The sequence below is a fragment of the Lissotriton vulgaris genome, chromosome 6 (genome assembly GCF_964263255.1).
Source record: "Lissotriton vulgaris chromosome 6, aLisVul1.2, whole genome shotgun sequence".
Taxonomy (NCBI): Eukaryota; Metazoa; Chordata; class Amphibia; order Caudata; family Salamandridae; genus Lissotriton; species Lissotriton vulgaris.
The window spans coordinates 1,360,795,873-1,360,808,542 of NC_141694.1; the positions used below are offsets into that span (position 1 = coordinate 1,360,795,873).

General features: G+C 48.4%; 1 protein-coding gene across 2 annotated transcripts in view; it reads right to left on the reverse strand.

Moving 5' to 3' along the window:
* The window catches only part of USP34 (ubiquitin specific peptidase 34), a 2,709,276-nt gene that overhangs the window by 1,957,735 nt on the left and 738,871 nt on the right, over positions 1-12,670 (reverse strand). The window lies entirely within an intron of this gene.

Here is a 12,670-nt window from a genome sequence, read left to right on the forward strand (position 1 = left end):
GATAGAAAAGCGTGCCGCATCCCGGCCGTCCGCAAGGGTTTGGCTGAGTTTAGCCCTGACCTCCTCAGGGCATTGTGGCAGCACCTCCGCAACCGTGTCCCACAGAGTGTGGGTGTAGCGGCCCAAGAGACAGTTGGTGTTCACAGACCGTAGCCCTAGGCTCACAGACGAGAAGACCTTCTTCCCGAACTGCTCATATCTCTTGGATTCCCTGTCGGGCGGGGCCGACGGGAATGCGGTTTGGGAGTTAGAGGCCTGGATGACCAGGCTCTCGGGGGTGGGATGGGTGGACAAAAAGCATGGGTCGCCCGGTGCCGGGCGGTAGCGTCTGGCCACGTTCCTGTTTACAGGGGGGCCTGTGGCGGGCTTGGACCAAGTGCCCAGCAGAACGTCACACAAGGCCTCATTGAACGGCAGGAGGGGCTCCGCGGAGCCGGACTGCTGTTTGAGGACCTCAGTGAGGAGATTAGTCCTCACGGCCGCGACGGGGAGCTGAAGGTTTAAGGCCTTAGCTGCCTTCGTCAACACTACGCTGTAAGCAGAACCCGCCTCCGAAGCCACAGTCGGGGGCGACGTAAATCCAGTGTCTGGCGAGGTGTCAATACCACTGGCCTCCCCAAGCTCATATGTCCAGTCCTGATGCGACTGGCAATCACGTGCCAGAGGGTCCTCGGACCCCTCCCATTGCTCCTCGTCACCTGGCTCCTGGAGACCAGGATTAACAGCCAGGGCCTCCTCGTGGAGATAGAAGTCTCCAAAGGCCGACTGAATCGGCGCCCAGCGGCGCCCCTCCGACTCCTGAGTAGGACCGTAGGAAACATTGGGGTCGGCAACCACATCGGCTGCCGGGGACGACACCTGAAGGGACGGCGCCGGCGAGGTCGTAAGGTCGACCGGCGAGGTCCCGGATCCGGAGCCGGATCCAGCGAGGTCGCGCGGCGCCGGGACCGAAGTCGCCAGCGGCGCCGGGCCCGAAGCACCCGACGTCGTCGGGGCCGAAGCGCCCGACCCGGAAGGACCTCCAGACGGAGCCGATCGGCCCGAAGGCGCCACGGGAACCGACTGAGGAGGGAGGGCCCTCATGGCCATGAGGTACCTCTCGACCTCCTCCTGCGACGCGCCGTGCCCAGGGACCCGAAGGTGTGGGGCAGGCGGCGACGCTTGCGACTCCCGCGGAGCCGCGTGGGCGGTGTCGCCCGAGTCCCCGGCCGCATCGAGCGAGCGTCGGGGCGGGTTGGAGGACCGATGGTGTCGTTCCGACCTCTCATGCCTCTTACCTGAGGACTTGGAATCAGACGATCGGTGTCCACTTCCGGAACGTCGATGACTCCGACCTCGCGACCTGTCCCTCGACCTCCCGTGGGACCGGGACCGGGACCTGGAGCGGCGCGGGGCCGAGTGCCTCAGCTCGAGACGCTTGCGGGACCGCTCCCGCCTAGCCTTCGACGTCAGGACCCGGCAGTCGACGCAGGTTCGATCGTCGTGGTCGAGGCCTAAGAACTTCAGGCACCGGCGATGGGGGTCCGTGACCGACATGAGTCGGCCGCACTTCGAACAAGGCTTGAACCCGGGCATCCCTGGCACCGATAGTCGAGACAGTCGACTAAGAGAAGATCAAAAAGGATCAAAAACTTTTCAGTCAAAAAGTGACTGGGGGTAGAGCTTCTTCCGGATCTGCGCTAGCTGGCGCGGAAAAAAGAAGAACTGACGTCAGCGCGCATGGGCGCCGTCTAAGTACTCCGACGACGTCATCCCGGCGCTCACGACGCCGACGACGGACGCGGAGCCGCAGACGACGCCTACCAGCGCGCAGGGGTATTGCTACGCAAAAGTTTCCGGATCCAGTCTGACGCCTGGGGATATTCTAAGGTAAGGAATCTATCACTAACGTGTCTCTTTCAGATAATGTGTTTCTGCATAGTTAGGTTGCTGTCAAGAGTTAATCCCAGGGATTTAGCGGAGTCTACAATGTTAGGTTGAACGTTGAATGCAGCAATATGTTTGATCAGGTCTTGCATCATGGGGACTTTGGCGGGTGGGGTTATAAGGAGGAATTCAGTTTTTTGAGCGTTCAATTTGAGATGGTTTTCTGCCAACCAAATCTGGGTGTTCCTGAGCGTTGTGTTGAGCACTTTAATGTCTTCTAAGGAATGGATCTTGAGATAGAGTTGTGTGCCGTCAGCATACATGTAATATTGTACGTTAGACGCATGAAGCAATTCAGTGAGGGGTTCCAGGAAGAGGTTAAACAATGTCGGAGATAGTGAGGAGCCTTGTGGGACCCCTAACGTGACTGGTACTGGATTGGACAGAGTGCTGTTGACCTTGTATTTTTGCGTTCGGTTATGGAGGAAGGAGGTGAACCAGTTTAGCACTGATCCAGATAGTCCCATTCTAGGTTTTAAAATATCTATGAGATTCTCATGTTTAACCGTATCAAAGGCTGATGATAGGTCTAACAGTATGAGAAGACATGCTCCGTTCTGATCCAGGATTTGTAGCGCATCATCAATAATGTGTGCTATGACCTGCCCTGAAGCCTGATTGTTGTTTGTTAAGCAGGTCAAAGTGATCAATGTGTTTAGTGAGTTGGTGATGTGCGCATTTTTCCAGTAGTTTGGCCAAGGTAGGAATATTGGAGATAGGACAATAGTTGTTTAGGTCAGAAGGGTCGGCTGTGGGTTTCTTTAGTATGGGAGAAACTTGCCCGATTTTGAGGGTATTCGGGATGCAGCCTTGTTGGAGAGAACTGTTAATAATTTTGGTCAAGAGGGGCAAAAGCCATGGGGTCAAGACTTTAACAGAGTTTGCAGGGAGAGGGTCAGTGGAGTGATTGGCAGGCGTTAGGGTAGAAAGAACTTTGCCTAAAGCTTCTTCCGAATATATGTAACGAAAGATGACCAAGCTGCGTTGTTTTTTAAATGAAGCTTTGAGGTGATTTGTTGTGCTGCTGAAGGGGGTGGAAGTGAGGTGTTCACCAGCGGTCTCGAGTGTAGTTCTAGGTCATTTAGGAGCTTCTTCTTGATGTTGTCAGTTTTCTGAAGTCAGAGAATTCTTCACAGTTGGGTAGCACGCTGGCTAAGTCTTGAAGTCGTTGTGGAACGTTCTTGGATTGGGTTTTGATGAGCTCAAAGAGTTTTTTTGGCCGATTTCTTGCTTGGTCTAGTTGGTGGCGCAAGAAGTCAGCTTTGTGCACTTGATCTTTCTATAGTACGTGTTTCTCTTTTTCCTTAGTAACTTGAGGTGATGCGAAGATGGGACTGATCTCCAAATGCGTTAGTGAGATCTGAGAGATCGTCTATCCTCATTAAGAAGACCGTTTAACGAAGGAGGATTGGGAACCAATATGTAAAACTGAGGGTTGGATAGAGCACTGTATCTGTACGAATCAAAACTGTAATATAAAAGGAGTCGCAATCATCTTAAAAAAATCTTTGAAAACAGTAATCAAAAAAACCAGAAGTCGACAGAAAAGGCAGATGGGCCTTTGTGACGGCAATGATCTATAACAATGTATATACCCTGGTCGGCTACTATGGCCCAAATTCAGATGACCCTGAACCACTAAAGAAGCTATACGTCAACCTCCTAGCAACCAACTCCCCAATTATAATGGGAGAAGACTTTAATATCTTCAGAAGACACCCCGCAAAGAACCTCCCCAACTTGCCAAATATGAGAAAATGGATAGGGCGTTATACGAAGGACCTGGACCTGGTCGATGTATGGAAAGAAAAAGGTAATATAAACCATCGATTCACGTATAAGAACAAAAGCTTAGGACACGCCTCCAGAAAAGATTCTTTTCTTATCAGTAGGAGTCTGGTGGAACAAACAGAAAAGGTCAAGCCGTTCCCTGCACATATTTCTGACCACTCAGCGGTACAACTTATATTGATGCTTAAAACTAAAGCACTTCATCAAAGGTGGACTGTAGATAGGAGTATATTCCTAGTGGAGGACTATAACAAAAACCTTGAAGAAGAAACAAAACTGTTCTTTGATCTTAACAAGGCCGGAACTACAAAACAAACTGCCTGGGACGCCTATAAAACTCCTCAGCATAGCATCGTACAGAAATAAAGAAAGGCAGTTAATTGTCAAACAGATTGAAAAAGATATACTATCGCTAGAACTGGACCTTAAAACTGCTGACTGTAGCAAGTTAACCGCCGACAGAGGAAAACATAAGAATAAGAAAACAGAACTCCATGACTTCCTAGAAACAAGAGTAAGAGATAAATGGGAAGCTAGTAAACTCTCCCATTATGAATATGGGGAAGTATGCGGGAGGATCCTAGCCTGGAAAGCAAAAACTGAAAAAACTAAAAATATAATCACCAAGTTACAAAGATTGGACAATACAGGATACACCTCAGAAGGTACTACAATTAGGCAAGAATTTAAACGCTTCTTCGAAGACCTCTACACGGATGATCTAATTACCACAGAGGATCAAATTCAAAACTTTCTAACGAATTTAACTAACGCAGTGACCTCACAGGAACAAAGGCTTGCCCTTAACCAAGAGATCTCGAAAGAGGAAGTCAGAACTGCAATTAAATTGCTAAAAAGAGGAAAAGCCGCCGGCCCAGACTCCCTACCAAATGAACTATACTTACATCTTCAAGAAACACTATTAGCTCCACTTACGGAACTCCTAAACGGCATATTTCAAGATAAACCAAAAACTCCCAAACTCATGGAACGACGCAATCATCAATATTTTTCTAAAACCAGGGAAAGACCCAACAAAATGCGAATCATACAGGCCCATCTCCCTCTTGAACACGGACTATAAAATATATACACAGATCCTGGCTAAAAGATATGGGGCAGTGGCAGGGTCCCTAATCCACCCAGGTCAAAAGGGTTTCATTAAAGCCAGGCAAATACATGAATTATCCCACGAGCTCATTGATGCCATCGACATTGCAATTCAAGATACTGCACCGTTATCTGGAATAACTTTTGACGCGGCAAAAGCTTTCGACCGAGTTAGTTGGCCTTTTCTGAACGCTACCCTGTCTAAATTTAATCTAGGTGAAAAAATGGAAAGCGCTATATCCAATATTTACTAAAAACCAAATGCAAGAATTCTAGTAATTGATGCACTTACTGACAGCGTACTTATTAAAAGAGGCACCAGACAAGGATGCCCCTTATCCCCCCTCCTATTTAATTTCTACATTAAACCTTTGGCCATCTTACTAAGAGGGAAAGAAGAAATCCAAACTTTAAAACATCAAGGTTGGGAGAAAAAGGTAGCATTATATGCCGACGACCTGATGATATTTACTGGGAACTTAATGATTTCACTCCCCATAATAGAAGACACTATAACCCAGTTTGGAGCAGTATCAGGATACCAGGTCAACCAAACCAAAACAGAAATTCTTGAGTGGAACACTGCCTCAGGAAACCCCCTCACTAAAGACAAAATCAAATACCTAGGAATTGAATATACAAAAGACTTAGAAGATATAACCAACCTGAACTTCTCAAAGATACACAAAGAAATAAGACTACTAAAGGCCTGGTCAGGCCTACAAATATAATTCCTAGGAAAATCTAATTTAATTAAAATGACTATTCTAACGAAATGCACATACTTATTCAACTCCATCCCTCTGAGCTTTAGTACGGAGCAAATCAAAAAACTTCAGGGAGAGCTATCTAGTTTTATCTGGGCCTCTAAGGGTGTCCAAATAGTCTGGAAAAAACTTAGAAGAAACAAAACACAAGGGGGAATTGCCAGCCCGGATATACTGGAATATTGTAGATCCTTTCAGTTCATAAACACCAGGATCCTACTGACCGAATGGGAGAACTAGCCTACATACCTAAAAGCACTCATTGGCACTAATGAAGACCACTACCTATACAAATTAGGCCATCCGAAATTTTTCAAAAAAATACAACTTAAAATGATAAAGGCCGCAGCTAGATCTTGGCTGGAAATAAGAAGAACACTAAAAATACTGTATTTTAGCAAACATGCGCCAATCTGGGAATCACCGGGCACCCCTGATTGTCTAAAAGATGAACTATCAATCCTACTAAGAAAGAATAGCATAGACCAACTGGGGACAGATCTTGGAAAGAAACCAGATTGTGAAATGGGAGAAAATATACGAGGAAACTCAGGGGTCGATATCAAGATTTAAATTCTACCAGCTAAATAGCTGGGCGAATATGCTAAAAGAAAAACTGCAAGGCGACGAGATCATTGAACAAAAACTCTTGAACCCAGCCACCTTTAAAAAAAGAGGTCTCCTATTGGTACTGGGCCCTAATAAGAGCAGGAGAGGAAGAGTACAAAACGCCACAAGATATCTGGGAAAAAGACATGCCCAATATAGACCACTCAAACCTCTGGCTTTCTTCAAACACGATCATGGCACGGGTAGTAAAATCCGCCCCACTGAAGAAAAAACATCTATTCACGATCCACAGAGCATACTGGTCTCCAAAAAGGCTTTCTAAAATAACCAGTAATGAACAAAAGAAATGTCCTAGGTGTGGAGAAGAAAGAGCCAATGATGTACATATGTTCCAGGCCTGCACGGCATTAAACAGCTACTGGGTCCAGATCGGTAAGATCCTCTCTGACGTGGTAGATCGACAGATAAAGGTAAGCGCAGAAATGGTTATTTTTGGGATAACAAGTAAGGAAACACCCCTGCCTCTAACTAAAGATGAGGAAAATATTCTTTTTATCTTGATTCTTTTGGCAAGAAGAGAGATTTGTATTAATTGGGTTAAAACATCCCCCCAAAACACACAGATTGGCTAAATTCAGTATTAAGGGTGTATAAACTTGAGACTCAAAAGAAACACACAAAGAAAAATAGATATTGGAATCTGTGGGATAGCTACAATTTACAATCTATCCAAGGGTCCAATGATTAAGGCAAAAGAGACTACGATTATCAGAGTAGTCATAATGACTAGCTCCCCCCAGGGCCGAAAATCGTCAACCTTTCGGTTCGGTCAAAAGAAGGCCCCAAAAGGACAAGGTCAGAAACTATGTCTTTCAAGACAAATCCGGGGCCCCCGTTACCAAAGCTCTGAATAGACACTGGGGCCTTTGACTCCTCCTTACCTTAAGGGATTTTGCTCGATGAGGACTTAAAAAAAAAAAAAAAAAAAAAAAAAGAAGACCGTTGTACCAGGGCTTAGAATCATTAGTGGAGACTCTCTTTAGTTGTAGGGGGGCTACCTCATTAATTACCAAGGTCATAGAGTTGAAGTAATAGTTGGTGAGATAAAGTATGTCGGAGGAGCCTGCAGGAGGCAGAAGACGGTTGGAGCAGGCAGAGGGTAAAGTGTTGGGGTTGAGTTTTTTTAGGTCTCTTTTCCAAATCTTTAGTTTTGTGGATTGAGCCGAGTTCAATTTCAGAGTTTCATTGATAAAGAAGTTGATAATATAATGGTCTGACCAGTCACAGGGTTGGACCGAAACCAACTGAATGGCGTCACTTTTGGAGATTATTAAATCCAGGATTGACCCTTTTTTATGTGTAGGGCTGTTACACATTTGGGTAAGGGTTACATCGACAAGGAAGTGTTTGAGACTATCAACCACTGCGTCGTTGTGGTCGTCCCAATGGAGATTGAAGTTGCCCAGGAATATTTGGGTATTCTGCCGCCCGGTGTTCGAGGAGATGATATCCATGAGGTGTTCAGTGAAGATGAGGTTGTCTCCAGGTGAATGGTAGATGATGTGCAGCGAGCATACTGTTTTGCCATTACTGCTTAGGTAGAGGCATAAGTATTTGCATGAGGTGAAAACAGGGGATATGGCTCTGTTTACAGTAATGTTGCTCTGATGTATGCAGGCAATACCACCACCTATCTTGTTGATTCTGTCTAATCTCTTGATGCCATAATTGGGGGGGACCGGGGGGGGGGGGACTAAAATGTCGAGGAGTGGAGTGGAGGATTCTGTAAGCCAGGTTTCGGTTAATATAATCAAGTCTAGCTCCTGTGAGATGATGAGGTCAGCGGCGTGTCTAAAGGCAGATCTACAATTTAGGAGTATGCATTTGAGACGGGGAGTGGTGAGGGCAAGGGCGGGATCTTGGATGATAGGGACTCTTCTAAGGTTATTACCTATGATACCTCTCTTGTTTTGAGTAGAGGACTTGTTAGGGTTGGAAGGGATGGTAGGAATGGGCATCTGAGTAGGACTTAAGGTGCTCGAGAGTTTGGGTTTGTACGAGTGAAGTAGAGAGAGGAGATCGCTCTCAGAGAGCTGGTTGGTGCAACGCGTTGGGCGTGTAACTGTGTTACGAAGGGGGACTGTTTTACAGCTGAGAAGGGTAGATTTCGGCATTAGAGTAGGGTGGGTAGGGGTTCTCTAGCAATCAGAGTTCTTGGAAGAGTAATGTGCCTGGATTGAATAGAGAGCACCTCCTTAAGAGATTGGAGTTCCGTTTTGATTTGGTGCAGTGCAATCATAATCTCATCCAGTGTAGGGTCTGGTGCAATTATATATGAGGTTGGTGACTGTGTTATTCATGTGGCGTGCTGTGTAGAGATTGGGTTGAGTGAGTGGTCAAGTGTAGGTAGGCGTAGTGTTGAATGGAGTGTTGTCATGGTGGGTGGATGAGTTATGGGTGTGGCTGGATGAGCTAGGCACTTTGATGGTTGCTTAGTGGTCTGAGTGGTAGAGTGGTGAGATGCACAGATGAGTAGTGTTGGAGGGGCTGTTATGGGAGTGGATGGTAGTGTTGTGGGGGTAGATAGCTTGATTGTAGGGGTGGGTGTCTGAAGTGTGAATGTGGGAGGGGGAATAGGGAGAGGGGTGAGCACGGAGTGTGTCGAGTTTTCAGAGTTGCAAAGGGGTGTCCTTTTATGTGCCAGCAGATGACTAGGTGGGTGGGGGGGTGGGGGTGAGATGGGGTGAGGAAGTGTAATGCGTAGCATTATGGGGCAAGGCTGAAGTAGGGGGAGATATGCTTCTAGGGGGGAAGTTGTCAGCTACCTACCCTGTCCACCGCATCTACCAGTGGGATGTTGAAGTCGCCGCCCCAGAATATGGTCAGTGGGATGATGCCGGAGATCAAGAGCCAGACCTCTGCGAAAAAGGCTAGATCGTCCATGTTGGGACCGTAGACGTTGGCTAAAGTCATGTTAGAATAATATAACGTCCTGGGTTGTCGCAAAAGTAATGGCCAGTGGTCCAGGTCAGGCTCTTTCGTATGAGGACGCCAACCCCATAGTTGGAATATGTGGAGGAGTATGTTGGCCCCCACCCTTTGGTGAGTAGGGGGGAAAGTTTGTTGCTAACGGGGAGGGTTTCTTGTAATAGGCAGATGTCTATTTAAATAGGCGTGTACTAGCCGTATTTTCCTACTGTCGTTCAGTCTCCTATATTCCATGTGATTAGTTTTACTAGGGCTGGTGGTGATGCTGCGTGTGCAAATGTGATGGGGTATATACGTCTTCTCCGGGACTTGAGAAGGATGTGCATGTGTGTGCCATAATGCCAACATTTTTGATGCAATACGAACAAGTTACTTACCTTCAGTAATGATACATTTGTAAGAAACATAAGTTAGTTCTAGATTCCTTACCTTAGAATTACCCCCAGGCGTCAGTTTTTTCGTCAGTAGTGCGTCTGAGCGTCGGAGGGTGGCGTTGGTCGCCGGGATGACGTAGTGGTAGCTACTTAAACGCCGCCCTCGCGAGCTGATGTCAGTTCTGTACACAACTTTCCGCGCCAGAAACGCAGAGCCATGCAAGCCACTGACCACTGGTGCACAAAACTAGGGCCCTGAAAGATGCCCTTAACCCTAGAACTCAGTTCACAAAATGGGGAGGATGGGTGGGGCGGTAAGGAATCTATAACTAACCTAAGTTTCTTACAGATATATCGTTACTGAAGGTAAGTAACTTGTTCATCTGAAAGAAACGATAGGTTACAGATTCCTTACCTTAGAATAGTACCCCAGCAATACCAACCCCGGAGGTGGGTCTGCGAACCAAGTTCACACCAGAAAGTCCTGAAGAACAGAATGGCCAAAGAAACCGTCTCTCCGGACTTGGCTGTTCAGGCAGTAGTGTCTCGTAAACTTGTGCAGCGATGCCCACGTCGCTGCCTGACAGAGGTCATTCAGGGAGACTCCTAGTCCCAAAGCAGTTGTGGCTGCCTTCTCCATGGCGGAATGGCCGCTTGTGTACGGCCCAACATTTCTTGGCGCCCACGTAGCCAACATAGAGCTGGTCATCCACCCGGAACTGTTTGGTGCAATCCGAATAAAAAGAAATAGCACATTTTGGATCCAGACGGTGGAGCCTCTCTTCCTCTTTCGGAGGATGCGGAGGCAGAAGGAAGGTGGGCAAAATGATGGCCTGCCCAATGTGAAAGGAGGTGAAAACCTTGGGAAGGAAGGATGGACGAGTCCTGAGTAAAACTTTGTCCAGCTGTACAGACAGAAAAGGAGGCTTGGATGAAAGGCCCTGGAGCTCACTTACTCTTCTGGGAGATGTGATGGCCACCAGGAATGCAGTCTTAAGAATTAAAACCCTTAAAGGACAATTGCGAAGCGGCTCAAAGGGAGCGCACATCAAATAGGTCAAGACCAGATTCAAGTTCCACTGAGGCATTACGAATGGGATAGGAGGAAAGAGATGAGTAATGGCCTTCAAGAAACAACTTACAACCGTGGGGCTTGAAAAGAGAAGGCTGATCAAGAAGCCTTAAAAAGGCAGAAATGGCTGAAAGATAGTCCTGGGCCAAAGAAAGGAGGAACAAGAGAACCTCAGAAAGAGGGCAGAAAGGGGATCCATAGCCTTTGCTGTGCACCATGCCACACATTTGCTCCATCGAAAGGCGTATACTGTCTTAGTGGAGGGACGCTTGTCTGCCAAGAGTACATCACAGACTTCGGGAGGCAAATCAAATGACGTCAACTGTCGCCTCTCAATTTCCACGCAAGGAGGTGGAGGCTGGACAGGTTCAGGTGGAGAACCATCCCCTGCTGCTAAGACAGAAGATCCTCCCGAAGAGGCTGTTGGATCAGAGGATCGATGGCCATGTTGAGTAGCTCGGAATACCAGACTCTTCGTGCCCTATCTGGAACCGCAAGAATTACATGGGCCCAGTCGCGCTTGATCTTCTTCTGCCAAGAGTGTAGAAGTGGTACAGGCGGAAAGGCGTACAACAGACCGCAACTCCACTTGCGACAAAAAGCATCACCTAGCGAGTGCCACCTTGGAAATTCCAACGCGCAGAATTGCTAACATTGCGCGTTCTCTTCAGTGCCGAATAGATCTAACCAAGGCTGTCCCCACTGCTGAAAGAGACCTTGCCCCACCTGAGAGTGAAGACGCCATTCGCGATCCATCATGCACCTGCGGCTGAATTTGTCCGCTCTGGCGTTCAGAGAAACTGCCAAGTGTTGAACCACCAGGGATATGCCCTGATGTTCCAGCCATTTCCAGAGGCGGAGGGCCTCTTGACATAGGGTCCACGACTAAACCCCGCCTTGTTTGCTGCAGTACCACATGGCGGTGGTGTAGTCCGGGTACACTTGCACTACTCTTCCCCGGACAGAACCAAGGAATGCTTTCAGCGCAAGACGCATCGCCCGCAGCTCTAGAAGGTTGATGTGGAGACTCCGGCGGGGACCAGGGGGCTCTGATCTCCTCCTCCCCATGTGGCCGCCCCATCCCAGCAGTGATGCATCGGTCGCCACTGTGAACTCTTTTTAGGGAAGGGAGAGGGATCTGCAGATGACTAAATGCGGACCTGTGAGCCACCACTGCAGTTGGTGTGCAGTGCCCTCTCAGATCTGGACGCAATCGGACAGATTCCCCTGATGTTGCTCCCACTGAACTTCAGGTCCCTCTGCAAAGCCCGCATATGCCACCTGGCATGATCCACGAGCAAGATGCAGGAGGCCATCAGGCCCAGTAACCGGAGGGTCATCTTGACCGAAACCTGGGTTAAGGGCTGAAAGATCGGAATCATAGGCTGAAGATCCCAGATTCGCTGCTCGGGAGGATAGACCCGAAACTGCGTTGTGTCCTGAACCGCTCAGATAAAGAGGGGCTTCTGAAAGCGAATCAGGTGTGACTCCAGCACGTTGATTGAGAACCTCATAGAATGCAGGTCGGCTGTAGTCTGGAGGTGGGAGATGACTGTCTGGGGCCAGCCCACCTTCAACAACCAGTCGTCGAGATAGGGGGAAGACTGGAACCCCTGATCTGTGCAGATGAGCTGCAACGACCTCCATCACTTTCGTGAACACCCGAGGGGCGCTGGTAAGGCTAAAGGGGAGCGCGGTTAACCGAAAATGCTCGTGGCCTACTGTGAACCGCAAGTAGTGTCTGTGGGCCGGCAGGATGGGAATGTGAAAATAGGCGTCCTGCCTGTCCAACACTATCATCCAGTCTCCAGGGTCGAGGGCCTACAAGACCGGGGCTAACTTCCCCTTCAGGAGGAAGCAGTGACGTTCCTGAGGCCCTTGTCCTTCTTGGGTACCAGAAAGTAGTGGGAATAACAACCACAACCTACTTCTGGGGCAGGAATGTACTCATTTGCTCCCTTGGCCAAGAGAGCCGTAACTTCCTGTTGGTGAAGGACCAGGTGATCCTCCAACATGCGATGGTACAGAGGTGGCATGGCAGGAGGGGTAGCCTCGAAGGGGAGGGAGTAGTC